General features: G+C 40.6%; 1 protein-coding gene and 2 long non-coding RNA genes across 5 annotated transcripts in view; 1 reads left to right on the plus strand and 2 right to left on the minus strand.

Annotated features, from left to right (window-relative positions):
- The window catches only part of IGSF11 (immunoglobulin superfamily member 11), a 176420-nt gene that overhangs the window by 53422 nt on the left and 110404 nt on the right, over positions 1-12594 (minus strand). The gene's annotated exons all lie outside the window — the stretch shown is intronic.
- LOC310844045 lies at positions 4042-11926 on the minus strand. The gene is made up of 2 exons (XR_014563912.1): positions 8631-11926; positions 4042-5911 (listed from the first exon to the last, which is right to left on the minus strand). It is a non-coding gene; the product is annotated as an uncharacterized lncRNA (long non-coding RNA).
- LOC310844022 overlaps positions 4495-12594 on the plus strand; it is a 322076-nt gene continuing 313976 nt past the window's right edge. The window contains exon 1 of the long non-coding RNA XR_014563890.1: positions 4495-4525. This is a non-coding gene — a long non-coding RNA (uncharacterized lncRNA). The remainder of the gene's footprint in view (positions 4526-12594) is intronic.

Genomic DNA, 12594 nt, shown 5'->3' on the forward strand with positions numbered 1-12594 from the left:
AAATTGTTGTTGGGGCAGGGAAAGAATCAAACTAAATAATTCTTCACAGAGTTAGTTAAGGCTGCAAGGGAAAGATAAGGGTAAGAAAAAGCAAGCAAGCAGATGAGCTGATGCCCTGGAGGGAATAAGAAAGGATTTGCAAATATATTTGGGGGAAAGAAATGCCAGAAAGAAGGTAGGCTCATTAATAAATTAAGATGTGGGTGAAATTAATGATTCAAAAATGGCTAAGATATAGGGCAGCTACTTTAAAAACAAGTATAATAAGAAAAACAAAGAAGCATAGGATGGATTAGAACAGATTGTTAAAATATTCTTTTAAAATGTTTGTTTTTATTTCTTACTGTATATTAATTTATGATGCGCCTTCCACATGAGCCTAAAGGTAATGTACATAAAAGCAACTAAAAATAGTTTTTAAAGCAGTGCAAAAAACAAACAAGATAGGTTGAAAAATAACACAGAATAAACACCTCTAAGTCCTTTTCTCCCAGCTGGAGAAAGTTATTAAAAGAAAAAAGTATTCATTTATTTCTAAAAGGTAGAAATAATGGCCATGTGTCGTATCTCAAACAGTGGTGCTGACTGTTTCACATCATTCAGCCACCTGTTTCACATCATTCAGCACTATTGGTTTCACCTTTAGCCTCCCTGTGGACCAGTGAAGTGGCTTGTAGTTCCTCTGGTTTTGTTAAAAAATGGCTCTGTACTATGCTACTAGAAAAACATAAACTTTGTTGGCAGACCTAGTGTTGTGTACTAGACCTGGTAGGCTCCTGTAAGCAAGTTCTAATGAGACCTTGATGGAAACATGAGCAGCTACACCCCTAATCCTAACCACAGGGTCAGAAGTGTGACACCCCGAACAGAGAACTCAGCTGGCTTGTTTGGTCACTGAAGCTTGTCCACTCCTCGACTCATTTGCATTTTGTATGTGGTTCAATATCTCTGGGCCTGCCAAGAGTTACAGAGCCAGCAGTGATGAATGAATGGCAAGGTTTCAAAGCCTTTCTCTGTGCAGTTCCTCCTAACGCTCTATAACATTTATCTCTTTGCTGTTTTGTTGGTGCCTGGAGGATCTCAGATGAATTGTGCTCTCTGTTACCCACTACCTCAAAGCTTGAAACTTTCTTGGAGCATCTTGGATAAATGCATTTCTTGCTTAGAGAATCCCATTGCAAGTCCTGTGGTTGTGCTGGAGACCCACGAAGCTGGGATGGATACCATAAGCTATAAAATAACCACATTCGGCTGAAAGACATTGTTCACAACTTGTAGAGCATAAGCACAATCCTTCACAAACATCTGCCAAGCAAATTTCACTGAAATAAATAGGATTTGCATGAAGGCACTACTGTGCTCTTGCACACATTTCCAATTCATTTCAATGGAACTTGATTGGCTGATTGAATTATTTTGCCCTCATTCAGTTCTGCAGACAGTGTTGCTGGTTGAGTGTACAAAAGTCTGTTACAAAGGGGACAAAACTTGGTGGGCGACAGTGTGGGAATACATAGCTGTATAGTAAACCTGTAGTAGTAATATCACTCTATGTGTTCATTCTAAAAATTTGGGGAAAGGATGATCCTGACATTCACATTTATGAAGATTCTTAAGACAGAACTTAAACATAAAGAAAGCATTACATTTCAGATTCAGAATAAAGTGAACTTCTAAACACATTTTCAGCGACCCTGAAGTAAGTAGAAACATATATGGGATCCTTAAAATGTGAATTAACTGGAATCCCCCCCCCCCAAGAAAAGTCTTATTATTTAGTATGAAGACTTGGCATGTTAAACTTATTGATGTTAGTTAATTTTACAGTAGGATTTAATGGGACAATGTTGCTTATATGGCCCTTGCTGCTGTTAATGCATGCATTGTCCCATACAGACTAGAAGGAGAAGCCTATTTACATAATTTTAGCAAGAAACTTGATGATCTATGGAAGCCAACTTTGGCTGCTCCCTAGGTTCATAAGTTGCAGCTTTGACAGGGGTATAGAAACAAATTTTCTAAAACTGCATGTTATCAAAAGTGTCTCCATAAGATTATAGACAAACAAACATAACAATGAGCTGTGTTCTTGGCAATTATTATCCTATAAATCTATGTTCTATGCTAGTAAAATAATAGAGCCTATATAAACATGAAAGAAAACTAAAAAGAGGAAAGGGAACTTGTGCACAGTAAAACTAGCAAATAGAAATTATTCCTACTCCTTAAGAGTAATTTACAGCTTTTCAAATGTAAATTTTATTATAAATAATAATAAAGTATAAAATCCGCACTCTTTGAAAATTAAGACAGTAAATTTTGGTAGTATTTGGGTAGTAATATAAAAGAAGGTTCTGGTTATTTCCTGCACTGCAATTTTAAATCAAGGAAGTTATCCCACCAGTGTCTGAACAGATCTACGTACATCTAGTCTCAAATTATTCCAAGAAACAGGGAGCACCCCAGTTTATTTCTGATTTTCTTGTGATTCTACAATGCCATTATTTTACAATTAAATATTTAAAACTGGGTGTGTGGGGCCAAGGTACCGCTGTTTCAACATTGTATGCTGCCTCTGCTAGAAACAATAGCCATAGCAAGGACAGGGCAGGAAATGCAGCTGAGAATAATAGAAGCATCTAGGCTAAGCTAAACAGTAAAGCAGTGAAAAGGTTGACCAAGGGAAATAGGAGAACATGCTCGAATTAAAGGGGAAAGAGTCTTGTCTTCCTTTGCATCAGGCCACCCTAGCACAATGTGAATGTCCACCAACACACAATAGCCTTGTGAAAGGGCCCCTGCAAACTGTTTTATTGCAGGTCTATGGGGTGTTAGGGGAGGGGTAGTACATCTGATGGGGGCACATTGTGCTCCTTCTGGGATAGTTTCTCCACCTTTGGTCCCCACTCTACACTCAGGTCTCACCTGTGGCTCCTGTCAGCATGCAACCACACTCTGGGAACGGCTTCAACTGGCCAACTAAAGCAAGTGAGGGTGGCTAATGGATCTCAAACCATTGGTGAGTTAGGGACTTCCCCTGCATGTGAAGACAGATTCCAGCAGATTGAGCAGATGAGACCAATAGTGGGTCCAATGATCAAGAAGGTGGGTTCTGCACATGCTGTAGAAGGAAGCAAGGGGAAGATGGGGACTGTCAACCTGGGAAGGTAGCTACTCTAGGAGAAGAACAACTCTGATCCCTAATCTCCGCTGCCTTTTGTGATATATTTGGGAGAAGAAAAAGCTAAGGAGTAAACCCTAGACAAATCTGGAGTGGAGTCCCTAAGATGGTTGGATGGGGACCAGTATGCCTCCTTCCAGCAACTCTTACAGCCAAGCTGGTGCCAAGCATATTGCTCTGCTTTCATCTGAACCACATCAGCAAGGCCAAGAGAGATTTTTATTTACTTTTTGTCATCTTGGCCATAACCTCAATACACACTGCCCAGGTTTGCACCCCAGGAAGGTCACTTCAGTGCTGCTAGCACTTCACCTCCAGAGGCACACTCCATTATCTCTCAAGACAGACAGATGTAACATAGCAACATTCTGCAACTTGTTCCTGGCACAATAATAATGAATCAGTAGTAGATTTACTCTGCTTTATTCATTGTTCTGCAGTGCTTTCCCATTGCTAGCACATTGTTGCTAACCAGAGGGGCTGCAGCACAACTAAAGTGGGACAAAAACAACAACACAGAGAAAAATTACAGGATTTCAACAGGAACATGCATTGACTAGAAATGAAGTATGATGACCGCACAAACTAGTGATAATAATCCTTGACAGTTTTTAATACTGTTTCTAATTGCTCAAAGTGTGTGCTTCACATACAAAATATCGGAAATCCTCACTACACCTCTAAGGTAGGCAAGTATCTATCATTATTCCCATTCAACAGATGAGGCTGGGAGAATAAGGCTCTCCTATGAGTTCAAGGCTAACACTTCCCAACTCATCATCCAGACCACTACACTATGCTCTTCATTTCTTAACTCTGTTTTGCAGTTTTTGATGTTTAGCTTTTCCCTCTCTTTCATATTTGATAAAAGGCTACCCCTGTGGGATTCCCTCATCTGCCTAGGCTGCATTTTTCAGCTGCTCTTGATAATCTCACGGCCATTAACACTCCATAAGAGAAGATTATAATGGTCATTAAATCTCATTATTCATTATTAATTTTAAGGCTGCACTTAGGAGGCTCCTGGGTCAGTGCCCCCATTGGCTGGGTGCTGCATAAACACCACTGAAACTAAGAGGAGTGTTTCCCCTGACTCAGCCTGTTTGCTCATAATGCTGTCTTACATTTTTATCAGTCTAGAAACCATGGAGCAGAAGAGCAGCCTGCTGAGATGCACTGTCTGCTCTTCCCTTAGATATGCATTAATTTGTGTGCTGCGTTTTTAAAGTGAACAAGCACAGCCTTCCATAGCACATGGAAGTCCCCATTTTAGTAATCGTTTCCAGTAAATTAATTGAAACAAATTAATTAATCAATCAATCAATCAATCAATCAATCAGTTAGGTCAATCAGTAAAAAAAAAAGCCTTTTGCTTGATTAAAAAGCATCCCTGATTAACTGGGCAAAACATTGTTTTTCAATTTACTCATTTTTTAACCTGAGTATGCTTGGAAGATGTTAGGTACCATCTTAGAATAGTCATCAAACATAGAAAGCTGCCTTATACTGAATAAGACAATTGGTTAATCTAGCTTGCTATGATCTACTCTAACAGGCAGCAGCTCTCCAGGGCATCTGATGTGAGTCTTTCCCAGCTATAACTGGAGATGCCAGGAACTGCACCCGGGATCAGGTCCTCCGTCACTGAGTCATGGTCTCTTCCAAGGGCACTTTCTGCATTCTCATTACCTTCTCACACTGGAAGTGCTTAGGACCTCAGTTCCTAACAGGAGCCATGCAAAGGCCACATGCAACCTTCGGTGGGTGGTCAGGCGTTGCAGACCAGTGGACATGACCGGGGTAGCTGGCAGTGGGAAGAGCCTTGCATTCATACCCATACAAACACTCAGAGTTAACCCTCCCCACTGCTGTCCTCCCCGTTAAATGTGACCTCTCACCCTACTCAATGACTGTTTTGTGGCCTGTTTTGTAGGGAGGAAGAGCAATTTACATGGGCAGGACAGCATGTGGGCCCGGCTTGGGGAAATGGTGGGAAGGCGACAGAATGCGGCAGCATTGAGGGAATTCAGTGGTGGTGATGGGTGATTTGGGTAGCACAGCAGCCTTTCCATCAGTTCACACGTGGTCCATGAGCAGCAGGCTGCCTGTACATGATGTGTTCTAAAGGGTAGACTCCAACTGAGGAACCACCAAAATCCAAGTACTAGCACATTTCAGGCTAGAAGTAACCCACGTTCTATTCCTTTGACTTCATTTTCTGCATTCAGAATGATGTTTATATTCAGGCAAAGGGAACTGGGACTTCACTTGGGAACCCTTTTAGCTTGTTTACGTAAGCTTCATCTTTAATACTGCAATCGTATCTATACAAGTCTGCTAATAAAAAAGTCACTGAGGTCAATTGGGAATTACTCCCAAGTAAGCAAGTATTAGGATTGCAGCCTTAGTGCTATTCATTTTTGATTAGCATAGGGTGACTATCTGAAAATTAGCAAATGAATGCATCTTTTAAAAGTCAATATATCCAGTAAGAACTGAGAGTCAATATATCATTATAAAGAAACCCCCAATATTGTAAGGGTCAGAATAAAATCTCAATAATGGGCATCTATTTAGCATAGGCTGCCTGTTCACTCAATTTATTCAGGATGGCCCTGACAGAATCCTCCTATTCTGCATGTTCCTTTTGGCCCATTTAGTATGATAAACTTTCCCAGGTTTTAGAAACTTTCCATCTTCTAGATGGGCAGCTTGCCTGTCACAAGCTCACTCACTCATGCATATTGATGGTGACACCCTATTCTGTGGAATTTTGCCTGAGTCTGCTGAGGAGCACGAAAACAGAGGAAATGTAAGCGTCCACGTTTCATCCATACCAAAGATGACGACAACAATTTATTAATCACTTTACTAATAGCAATGATTCAAAATTACTTACAAACACAATAAAACTAAAAGCAATTACAATAAGCCCCTTAAATAAAAACCTAAAAAGAAACAAATAATATACAACTATGCAAACAAAAGATAGGTCTAGCAGACCCTGCCCAACAGAAGAGGCCAAAAATACTTTAAAACTCTTCAAATTAAGAGCCAAAACCCAAGTAGAAAGGAAAGTTTTTGCCTAGAGCCTTAAACTATATGAAGAGGACACCACCAGCATGCAATCACCACGAAAAAGGCTTCTTCTCCTGTTGTCACCGTCCTGGCTTCCCATAGAGAGCTCACATGGAGAAGGGTTTTCGATGACAATTGTAGGGTCCTGGTTGGTTCATAAGTGGAGTAATGGTTCTTAAGGTATTGGGTTCTGAGTCACATAAAGCTTTATCAGTCAAAACCAACACTTTGAACTAAACCCAGAAACTAACCAGTAGCAGTCGGGCCAGTATGGTCGGGCCAAGACTGCTGTTATGTGCTCAGAACAGAACAGAATTCAGGCACTCACTAAGAGTTTTGTTAGGCACACACTGTCTCAAAGGGCAATGCAGGATCTGACAAAGGTAAATGCCCACTAAAGAATGCTGAGAGTGAGGACCATCTAGTTTGTCTAAGAGCTTCCAACACAGGTGAAAATACAAGAGAGAGCAATCTCAGCCAGCACACACACCTTGAGATGTACTCAAGAAACAGAACTAATACTCATTATTTATTACATCCCCTCCCCCTTGCTCTAAAGTGCTCTGCATGGCATGCATTGGTAGGCTGACAGATAGCAGCTTTCCCAATACCACCAAGGGAGCTTCCCGGCTAAACAGGAGTTATTTGAATTCAGGTCTCCCTGAGTCCATGTTCACCACACTAGGCCTATGCAGACATTCAATGTAGGTTTTGGTTATTTTATTTCAATAATTCACACCCTGGTTTTCTTTCAAGCAAACAAAAGTAGTAAACGATAGAAATTAAACAGACTTAAACAGTGTACCCAATAAAACAATAAAGAGCAGAAAAAATCACCAACAAAAATTGGGATCAATAAAAATAGGAGGGGGAAAAATGGAAACCATCACAAACTTGGGGCACAAACAACACAGCAAGGAAGGGCAAGTTTTTACCAGATGCTGAGAAGCATATAATGATGGGGCCAGGCAAACCTTAATTAGTAGGGCATTTCCACAGGGTACCTGCCACACAGCGCAATTGCAGAGTCATTTCATGATAGTCACAGCCAGGCCCCTTCTAAAATTATTCAATAAACTTACAATTATGCAATTAGGAATGCTAGATCTACTATTTTTGGTGCATATACTTAGGAAATAATTTGGGTACTTCAGTATCTTCTTTCAGAACGACTTTAGTTGTGTTTTCTAGGAAGTTCCATTGTTTGTAACAGAACTTGCACACTATTGCCTTGGAACTGAAGCACCTGGTGTTTTCAGTGTTCCTAAATGCTTAACTTTGAAGCACACGGTGGCTAAAAAGCTCCCACTTTATGCTGAGTGGACGGTGGAGACAGGCCCTCTGTCTGCAGAGATAGTAATGGATCTTCAACCCCTGGACCACTGCAACACAGATGCCACAACATAAAAGACCATGTCTTAGGAGAACATGGAGGAGAAACTCACATGGCACCCAGATCCCAAGCCATTCAGGACTTTATATAGGTAAAAACAGCACATCAATTGAGAGCACATAAAACTGAAGCTAACAGCTTACCAGCCCAGATAAAACAGCAGGATGCGTTTTGAGTAAATGAACCTGGTATTTTCTGCATCCAAAGCATGCACTCTTCACAATATATAACAACTTCTAATCTTCTCCAGTTTATTGCATCTTTAACCCAGTCATTTATATACAAATATGCACATCTGAATGAGTTATCTATGGAGTTTGCTGTTCAAAGATTGCGTGACCATGGACTAGCTCATCTGCAAACTAACTGCATGGATACAGCCTGTTTTATATTATTATTAAGCACACCATGTAGTCCACTCCATTTTGTTCCATCTATTAGTTTTCGTGTCCTATATATTCAGCTTTGACTTCTTCAATTGTATTCTTGTATATTTAATGCAGGCTGGTGGTCAGAAGTCTTGCAGTTGCCGATGGGGTGCAGGGGTGCGAGTCATCATGAGAAACAGCACAAAACAAAATGCAGGAAGTCTGGTAACATTCAAAGCTATTTATAATTATGAACCAAATCAAATGTCATGCTAAATAGACACAGAAGTAGTAATGGGACTAATATTTTTCACCCATACAAAGTCCTCAAGATATGGCGCACCATCAAGTCCCATCTCTCACAGGAGTGCTTGCAGGCCCATTCTGAAAAGTATGCAGCAACAGCCATGGTATCCAGCTTTTGGAGTGGCTAATGTGTTATACGTAAAAGTGTAAAGGCAGCCCTCACATGACCCCAAATTCTGTATTTTTTATGCAAATGCTAAGTGCAGGTTGTTGTTTTAAAATCACAAATAAAAACAAGACAGAATGGACTTAGGAAAGAAGATATATGAAAGGGAGGCAGACTGCTAGGACTTTGGTCTAGAACAGGACCAGATCCTAGATCAGTACAGAAGGTTAAACAAGAACAGATCAGAGCAACTCACATGATAGGTTAGTCCAAGTGTTGGGCTGTGTACACACCATACATTTAGTACACTTTTAAGGCACATTCCACCACCCCAATGATCTTGGGAACTGTTGTTGATCCCCAAAGAACTACAATTCCCAGCACCCTTAGCAAATAGTTTCTAGGATTCTTTAGAAGGGGAAATGTGCTTTAATATGCATGGTGTGCACACAACCTTATTCTTTGGTCTGGGCAACAAGGGAAGGCTCATCCAGTTCAATGGTAGCTCCAAAGCTCTGGCACTAGTTTGCTGTCCCAGGGGCACAAGAAGGGATTGTGCAAAAGGAACATCATGGCTGCTTATCCATGCCTGTCTCCCTGAGCATTTCCTAAAGAGAAGTGAGAACTTTCCCCTCCCCACTGTGAGGTGATAGATGCATGCCATGTTCATTCAGTTCACAGGTGCCTGCCTCTTTCTACTCTCTATAGGTAACCCAAGCGCACTGGAGGAACACTGCACAAAAAGAATCTTGGTGCAGTCATGCATACAATCACATTAAGTAAACTCAAGCAAAAGCTTTGTGGGTGGAAGAAGGACCTTCAAATAGCACAGCTGTGGGGAGTACAAAAAAGAAGGAGAAAACTAAAGTGGAGGCTGAACATGCTTAAGAGAAGGAACTCAACAATCTCCTTCAATGGCTGGCATCACATCTGTGCTTCCTGCAGTATATGCTAATGAAATACGATTCGCCCAATGGTTCACAGAATCATAGATTTTGAAAGGACCTTGGAGGTTAACTACCCCAGCCCTAACTCCCTGCTTAGCGAAGGATTTAGTATTTAGAGATGCACTGCATGCAAAATGTAATGAGAGTGTATCCTAAACAATCCAACTGTGCTGTAACTCATTCAAAGTAGCTCAGTTTGTTAGCCTACTGTGCATGCCAGGAAGGTGGATTGTCCAAGTATACGTGGAGATGCCCTGGAGGTTTTACAGGTTTTTAACTAGTGCAGGAAAGCCCATTGTAGACTACTACTGCTGCTACTGTTTTAATTACTGTTCTAGTCTATCTTAGCGTTGTTGGCTCTAATCTGTGGATATTACATTGCTATTTCAACTGTGGTGTGACTTTATTACTATTGTGTGTTTATTATTGCAGACTGCCTTAGATATGTTTTCTAGAAAAGTAGGGTAAAAATGAATTATAACGAATGCAGGCTTCTATACTGTGAGCAGGCAGTGTGTGGTTGGGGAGTGGGGGGAGGACAGGACTTCTTTGGGTTTTAATCATCTTATATATAAGGAGAACCCTTCAGAGTCTCTCAGTGTCCAACCAGATGACTTTTGACAGAAGGATGAGGAGCTGGAATATTATGCTCTGTGACAGGCTTTCTCATTCTGATGACCTTGCTTCTCCCATCAGCCCTGATCACTGGCTATGCAGACTGGAGATGGTGAGCATTGTAGCCCAAAACAACTGGAGAGCAGCAGGTTGGGGAAGTCTGTTCTATGAATATGCTAGTTCTAAAATAAAAGAAATCCAGCTAGTAAATCAACATAAAATGAAATCTAATGTTGATTACAACAAATTCTAGATTGTTGTGCCCAAGGCTTCTTGAGGAAGGAAATGGTTCATTTCCTCAGGGATTAACATTATGACCTGTGCTACCTTACTGGACTGTGAGTACAGACCCATTTTAATTTCCGATTAGCATCTTGTGTTTTCAGTACCTAGGGATTAGCATTTCCACAGCTTCTCTGGTTCATAAAAGTATCAGTTACCCTCCCCCCTTTGCTCAAAAAAATCAAGGCAGATTTGACCAGATGGCACATGTTCCTGCACTCCATGTCAGGCTGAATTAATTCAGGGGAAATGAACTCTCTTTCAAAATGATATTTATTCTTGATGCTACCATGTCCCTGTTGCCAAACTGTTCCTGGAGAAAACACATGAAGAAAACTGAGGATCTATGGAGTCAATTACCCAAGGAAGAGAAACAGAAATACCTTTGCAGGAGCTCTTGGAAAGGGGAAAAAGTCCTTCCACAGAAAAATATTGTTTCTTTGTATAATCTTTCCTACTCAAGGATATGAACATTTGTCAGTATTATTGCAGAAGAACTCCCAAGCACATGATGCAATGTCATTAACCCCTTAATCAGGGCTGCAGCTACTGCTTCCTGTGTGTCCTTTGCCTTTGGATACTCTAGGATTCTGAAATAATTTGTTTAGTATAATTGTATTGAAGCTGCTTGAACATTCTCTCTGTAGACTTCTAGCATGGAACAAATGAATTATCTCTCATTACAACACTTTCTCCCATGGAAAGTGAAAGAAGGTCACACCTCAGTAGTTCAGCATAGGCTTTGCATGTACAAGGTCAAAGTTCACTTTTTAACTTCTCCTGATTTGCTTTGTTTTAAGAGATCTTAAGCAGCAGCACTAGGGTAGACTACTGCCCAAGATATTGACAAATGATTTCAATCCTCTTCTCCATTTTACCTCTGCTGTGAAGGAGCCTCTCACAATTTTCTGTCTGGAATCTGTCAATTTCATCACTGGAATTTTGCTCACAATTCTCCAAGGTACAATTTCGCAGGTTATTCTGGACTTGCTGCTAAATAGCAAAAATGAAACTGACAGGCTTTAGTCCAGAGAACTTCATTCACTATAGAGACATTTCAAACATCTCAAGTTCACTTCTCTAGTGAAAGGTGTTCACTCACTGCAGAGGTAAGTAAAACCATGCTTCATTATTGCTCTTTGCAATATTTGTGCACACATCTCTGCACTTTTACAATATGTTGGTATCCAAGAAATCTAATTTATTCCTCCAAGCAGTGTGCCTAGGAAATGCATTCTGCTACTGATAAACTCCCCCTCCCCAAAAAACAGAAGAGAAGTAATCACACCATGGTCATTGTTCCTTCCTCACATCTACCTAAGTAGGACCTGATCAGAAAAAAGCCACAGGGCAGCAACCACCACCACCACTATTCCTACCACCTCTTCTCTCACACACTGCTAGCTATAGAAGACTTAAGATTTTTGTAGTCAAGATTGTGGCTCACCTTTTATATGGTGCACTAATCTGGGGTAACTACTGAAGGGAGGAACTTGATGTAATTCAAAATAGGTTTCTGTGTATGATATTGGTAGTGCCACATGGTATACCCAGAGCACTACTAAGGACTGAACTAGGTCTATCCTCTATAAAAGGCCGTATACACAAATCTGGGGGGAAATATCATTGCAACCAGAACAACACTTAGCCAAAATATTTATTTATTTATTTGCCTGGGTAAAATCTGGTAGAGATCTGATGCAGAGTTATTTGAGCTCTCCAGCTTCTAGTCACAAGATATTGTGTTTAGCAAAGATGCACAAAGAGATATTGAATACAAAAAAACACTAGTAAATCCGTTATTTGGTATATTAAAATTAAAACAGACCACGAAAGGGATATGTACTTGCGAGAACTAACCTTTTTCCTGTTAAACATGCTTTTACCCAGCTCAGATTCCAGATAATGCTTGCTGAATACCTGGCTGGGAGATATACTAGCAGACCTGCAAGAGAGTACCTCTGTATATGTGGGACAGGGTCTATTGAGGATCTTGTACATTATATTCTATATTGCCCATTGTATGATTCACCCAGAGCCAAAGTTATCTCCCCTTTTCAGACTGCCTTACAAGGTCAACCAGATGTTTTTAAAATTAAATGGCTGTTGGTAGATGTTGATAAATGCATGTTTTAGGGTGGTTCTATTTGCACTAGCAGCAAGAAAGATAAGGACAACCTTTTTGGATAGCGCAAGTGGCAAACCCTAGGGATGCTGACCAGAAGGAATGTTTATTTAAATTGTGGACACTGTTGATTTGTCATGGTCTGCTGCATGTAATGTCTTTCGTTCTGTAGTCGTGTGATTTCCGCTTATAT

This window comes from Podarcis gaigeae (assembly GCF_964106915.1).
Source record: "Podarcis gaigeae genome assembly, chromosome: 4".
Classification (NCBI taxonomy): domain Eukaryota; kingdom Metazoa; phylum Chordata; class Lepidosauria; order Squamata; family Lacertidae; genus Podarcis; species Podarcis gaigeae.